Consider the following 6,150-nt stretch of genomic DNA (forward strand, 5'->3'; position numbering starts at 1 on the left):
TTGAAACATGACGCGAACAAAAAGGAAAGGATTATATGTTTAGATTAGAAAGAGTAAGAAAATCTAGGATCCCCTCTTCTTGTTTCCTTTGTTAATTTTTGGTAACAAATTAGATACAAAAGAAATATCCCGGAGAGCACGCAATTCTATTTTTTGTTCTAAAAACTGATTTTCGTTTTTTTTAATTTTTTTCTTTTCTTTCTTTGCTCTTTGTATTCAAGAAATTCCAAGACTTACCAAGAACGAAATCTTGATAAAAACCGCTCTGATACCACTTGATAACAACTAGGTCGGGAATCCAAATTAGAGTAAGAATTTGAGAAGTAAATGCGGAAGCAATAACAACAAGGAATTGAACAACTAGAATTAAAGAGACGAAAATAAAGGATATGGGACGAATTCAAGGAAAGAATTCCAAGAACTTCCAAGAACGTAAGTTCTATAGCCTTGACAAGATCAAAGTAACAACATCTTGATTTATGGAAGAAATCAAACGCCTTTACTTAAAAAGAAAATCAAAACAATAGATTCGGATCTTGACCACTTTACGAGTAACTTGAGACAACAATTAATAACTAGTATTAATCGCCTTCTAAGAATACCACAAAGGAATCAAAGATATCATAAAAGAGAAGTAATCTTACTACCTTGAACTAAGAACTAGTAAAGCTTGAAAGATAAATCTCAAAGCACAAGTAACAAAGGTTCAAAAGAACTCTCAAAGTATGATATACTTAATCAATAAATGTTGTGTCTTATGAATGAGAAGAACTCCTTATTTATAGGAGTTAAAAGCACTTAAAATAATGTAGGGGGTTGCTAAAAAGTCATCTAAATTAGGTAAGGGGCTGCTAGGGGTCACAATAGCCATCAAACTTAGGTAGGTGGCTCCTAAGGGGTAACAAAAGCCATCAAAATTAAGTGGGGGGCGGCCAAATCCTTTTGGGGCAGATTTGAGCCTTAAAACTATTAGTTTGGGCCATTGGTTTGGACTCCAATTGGGCTCCTTTTGAAACACCCCCTTTTGGACCTCTTTTAAGGTCATTTTGAGCCTTGTTGGTGGACTTCAAGGGCTGATTTGGTAACCCAATCTTTCTCCTCTTGGACTTCAATTTGGACTACCAAATAATTGTAAAACTTGGACAATTCATCTCCTTTGGGCTTGAGCTCTTCCTCTACAATTAAAAGCTTCTTTATTTGCCATTGAAGTCTAGCAACCTTAGCTTGCAACTCTTTAGCTTGAGATCTTGTAAATGGCCTTGGAGCTTCCAAAACTCTATCATCTCTATCATTGTCCTTAACTATATCCTTGTTCTTGATGTTATCATTACAGTTGTTTAATTCTATATTCTATGTATTCACACGAATGTATTTATAAATACAATGAGGTAATATGCCTAAAAATAGTGATTATGGGCGTTTAATAACGGAAAGTGCAATATTGAACTGTATTTAATTTCACTTATTGAATTCAGTTTTATTCAAAACAACAAAAAAAATCAAGAAATATGGTGTATACCGTTCTATTGAATTCAACTTTATAAATTGTCTTCAATCCACCGATATTCATTATTGACTATTATACATTGTATTCAATTCACCGTATTTAATTTGACTGTATTCAAAAAATAAAAAATCACAAAAACAGTGATATTTGTCTGTATTAAAAAAATATAGGCCTTCGGAATACATAAATACAAGCGAAAAAATAATATATTTATACAAAATACAATGCATTTGAACATATTTGTACAGAATATAATGTAATTGTATCATTGTATGTGACTCAATAGTAAAGAAGAGAAGAAATTTAACAATGATATTCGGCTATATTCAAAAAATACAGACCCTCAGAATACCTAAAATACAAGCGAAAAAATGTACTTGTGCAGAATACAAATGTATTTGAGTGTATTTGTACATAATACAATGTATTTGTATCATTGTATGTGACTCAATAGCAAAGAAGAGTATTTGTATCATTGTATTTGTATTGGTACTCAATAGCAATGGATCTATTACTCCCAAAAATTCAAAATAAAATAATTTTCCTTTGTGCGGAATTTTGAGAATTTTCGTGGCATTTTTGGATAATTATTTGTATTTGTCTGTGCATGTTTATTTATTAGATTAATAAAAAATATAAAATATGTCGCATTTGTATTTAGGATTTAATTCTACAATTAGAAGCAATTAAGTTTGTTTTACAAGAACAAAAATCATAAAAATAATGTACGTCGTAGTTTTAGCATTTAATGTCCAAATTGAGTGATTTTATCGTTAATTGCTATGTAATTGTATTTTAATTGTTAAGAGTTAATTAGTACTTTTATAAATTGATTTAGTTCTATAGGTTAATTTAGAATTTTTAGAATTTTAGTTTTATTTTAAGAAAAAAGAAAAAGAAAATGAAGCAATGGAAATAAAAGAGGAAGAAAATCGAATTGGGTCTTTTCTTCAATTTTAAAACCACAGGCCCAAAGAACCAAACCCCCACCGGGTCGACCCGACCCGGTTTGCCCCACAACCCAAACAAACACCCACCTTTTTCTTCCATTTTCCATTTCCATTTTTTTACCCCTAAACCCTAAAACACTCGCCCCCCTCTTCTTCTTCTTCTCCAAACAACCCCTCAAGCTCCCATGGATGCCCTTCTCCTCTCCATCTACCCCGAACGACCCCTCCAGCTCCAGCTCCAAACGACCACCCCCCCATGGCAGCCCTCATCGTCGTTCACCTCCAAACCAACGACGCAACCAACGACCCTCCAGTCACGAGCCCCAGCCAGCCCATCATGGTTGTTGCTGCTTCACCCATCGTCATGGCTGCTGCTGCTTCACCCATCGCCATGGCTGCTGCTGCTTCACCCATCGTCGTCCAGCTGATGACCAGTAGCTCACCCTCAAATGTCTTCAACACCCTCACGACCAACAACCCAACCACCATTCCCGTCGACCAACAGCCCAGCTCCACCACGACAACTCCAGCACCCCACCCCTTCCGCTTCATCTTCTTAGTCGTCTCCCAGTCCGTCTCCAAATTCCAGCCCTACTGCCAACAACCACCGTCGACTCCATCGACTCTTCGACCACAGGCGAACGACTAGCGAACAAAACAACCCTACTACCATCGACTCACCTTCTCCATAACCACCCTCCAGTCCAAAACGAGTCCAGCCATCCGAGGTCGTACTCAGTAGTACGTCGAGGTTCCGTTCGAGTCCGTGTCTGTTAGTCAAGCGTAGAAACAGTGTTGCGAACGAAGTTGTGTTTCATCAGAAGTTCAACATTGTTCGACGTCGTATCGTTAGCATAAAGGTCAGCCATAGTTCGTTCACGGATTTTTGTTGCTTGTTCTTTGGTTTCGTTTTAATATGTGGTTTCATTTTTGATAACATTTTCGCATGATATTCCTACTGCATATTCGTTGAAATTGTGTGTGTGTGCGTTTTGGATGACTTTCCTACTGTTTTGGGTTCGATTGATGCTCAAGTTTAGTGATTGAAATCTACTCGCTTGTTCCGTTAAGTTTGTTCTAATATGAATCTAACTCTGTTGTTAATTCATGAACGTTGTCGATTAGGGGTTTGTTTGGCGAGTTTGTTTAATCAGAGTTTGATTATTAATTGAAAATTGATTAGATGAATTGGTTATAGCTACTAAAGTTTGGTTAATTGATTAGGAGGATTGGATATAGTTGATGGGGTAGAACGGTAATTTCAGTAGTTTCAGGGGTAATATGGGAATTGAAAACTTGCAAAATTTATTAATTTGAGTGCTTCGTCCACTAAGCATTAGTAATATTAAAGTAATACATTTGTTTAATATAATGGGGGACAAAACATGTAGTAGTGGGGAACAAGTGAATTAAAAAGAGCACAAGACATGTGGTAGTGGGCAATAATGCATTGTTTAATATAGTGGGGGACAAGACATGTGGTAGTGGGAACTAATACATTTGTTTAATATAATGGGGAACAAGACATGCAAGAGTGGGGAACAAAACATAATGGTATGAAAATACTAAAAAGGGATTGAATAAAATATGTTGCCCATACCTGTTTTGGGTTATAAATAGGGTCATTTCAAGACAGAAAAGGGGGGTTGGTTTTTGGAGGAAGAAAATCGTTTCTCTTCCAATTTTTCTTAGAGTCTAGGCTGGATTTTTAACATTTAAAAGTTCAGTAATTTGAGAGTAAAAAACAGGCTAATTATTTCTGGGTTTTCACTGAGGTTTTAAGTGGTTGTTGAGTTTGTTATTTCTAGTTTGTGTTGGTTGGTGTGGGTGCTGTTTCATTGAGTGTGCTGGAACCCTGTTGGTTTTCAAATCTGTCACTGGGTGTTCTGTTTACTGGTTGTTGCTGGCCATTACTGTTGCTGACCGCTCCTTCATCTTCTTGTATTTCCGTTATCCAGGTACATGTTCTACAGCTCTCAAATTTAAAGGAAAGGAAGTAAAGAGTTGTTGGAATGGATTTCTGAAAATAACTGTTTCTTTGTGTTTAATTTGATGTATAAGCAGTAGTTCATTTGATATTTCATAGTATGTATTGGAATGATTTTGAAATGCATAAACTGGACTGATTGAATCTATTTCTACAAATATGGAATATCAATTGTAATTAATCTTAGTTTGTGATTACTAGTTATGAAATATAGTGTAGTTATTTTTTCTTTTCCAGTAGTCGTGTAATAGTTTCAAATAGGTTATGCCACAAAACGGGTTCAAATAGTTCATGGAAATCAGCATGTTGGTTTAATAGGGTTAGTTCTGAAATTGCGAGTTCACTTGAGTAAGTAACATCACTTTAAATGGCAATGTGAATAACGTTAGTAACTAATATTCTCAAATGTTAGTGATTGATGTTAGCCTGATGTCAGTTTTTAAGCATTGATGCATGTCTTCGACAAGTCGTAAAAATTGTTTAAAAAAATGGTTTTGTAGTACACATAGTTAATTCCAATAGTTTAATTCATCTAATAATGTTAGTTTAAATTAATCAAAGAATAGTTAGTTTGTTTTGATATTACTGGGTGTCAATCTCGTGTTCTATTCATAATCTCAACTTTGGTGTTATTAACTAATACAATAAGGAACGATACAATCTCCCTTGAGCAAGCTCTGTTGCAATTTTCCGTCTGCATTTGTCTTGATCTAATGATTAATAAGACTATAACAACTCGTAAGCATGTAAATAAATTAGGACCTTTTCTCTTTCATTTTTAGAGACAAATTTAATAGAAAAAATGTAGGCATTTTAGGATTATCCTTTTAAAATAAATGAGACGAGCCTCGACAAACAAAAATACACAAGCTGCAGGGCCCTCTATATGTGTTAGTAAAATTACTTAGACTTCGGGATGGGCCGTTTAGCAAATTTCACGGCCTTACCCAAAAAAATGATACGCTAGTCGCTTTAGGCGCGCCTTTAATAATTTACTTTCTTAAACTCGGGTGCACATTTATGTGACCCAAATCCAAATCTCAACGGAGTCGAAATGTGTTGATAACCACGGGTACATTGATGTGACGTGGTTTGAGGTACATTTCCATGACGTTGCAAATTCCTTTTAAAAATAATGAATGAGATGAGTCTCGACAAACAAGAATACACAAACTGCGGGGCCCTCAACGGACAGTTATTTCAAATGCTTAGATTTCGAGACAGGCCGCGTAGCGAACTTTATGGCTTTTTCTCAAAATAACAACGCGTTAGTATCTTTAGGCGCGTATTTAATAATGTTATCTTCCTAAACTCGGGTGCACATTTATGTGACCCAAATCCAAATCCCAACGAAGTTGGAACGTATCAAAAATTGCAAGTACATTTAGGTGGCGCAATTCGAGATGCATTCTCACGACGTTGCAATTCTTTGAATAAATAATAACAAAAGCGGTAAACAGTTGAATTTGCACGTAGGTTCATAATTGTATAAAATCAGATAATCAAACCGAATATGACAGTTGAGCGACCGTGCTAGAACCACGGAACTCGGGAATGCCTAACACTTTTTCCCGGGTTAACAGAATTCCTTACTCGGATTTCTGGTTCGCGGACTGTAATACAGAGTCAATATTTTCCTCGATTCGGGATTCAACCGGTGACTTGGGACACCATAAATCTCCCAAGTGGCAACTCTGAATCTTTAA

This window comes from Nicotiana tabacum, chromosome 6 (assembly GCF_000715075.1).
Source record: "Nicotiana tabacum cultivar K326 chromosome 6, ASM71507v2, whole genome shotgun sequence".
NCBI classification, from domain to species: domain Eukaryota; kingdom Viridiplantae; phylum Streptophyta; class Magnoliopsida; order Solanales; family Solanaceae; genus Nicotiana; species Nicotiana tabacum.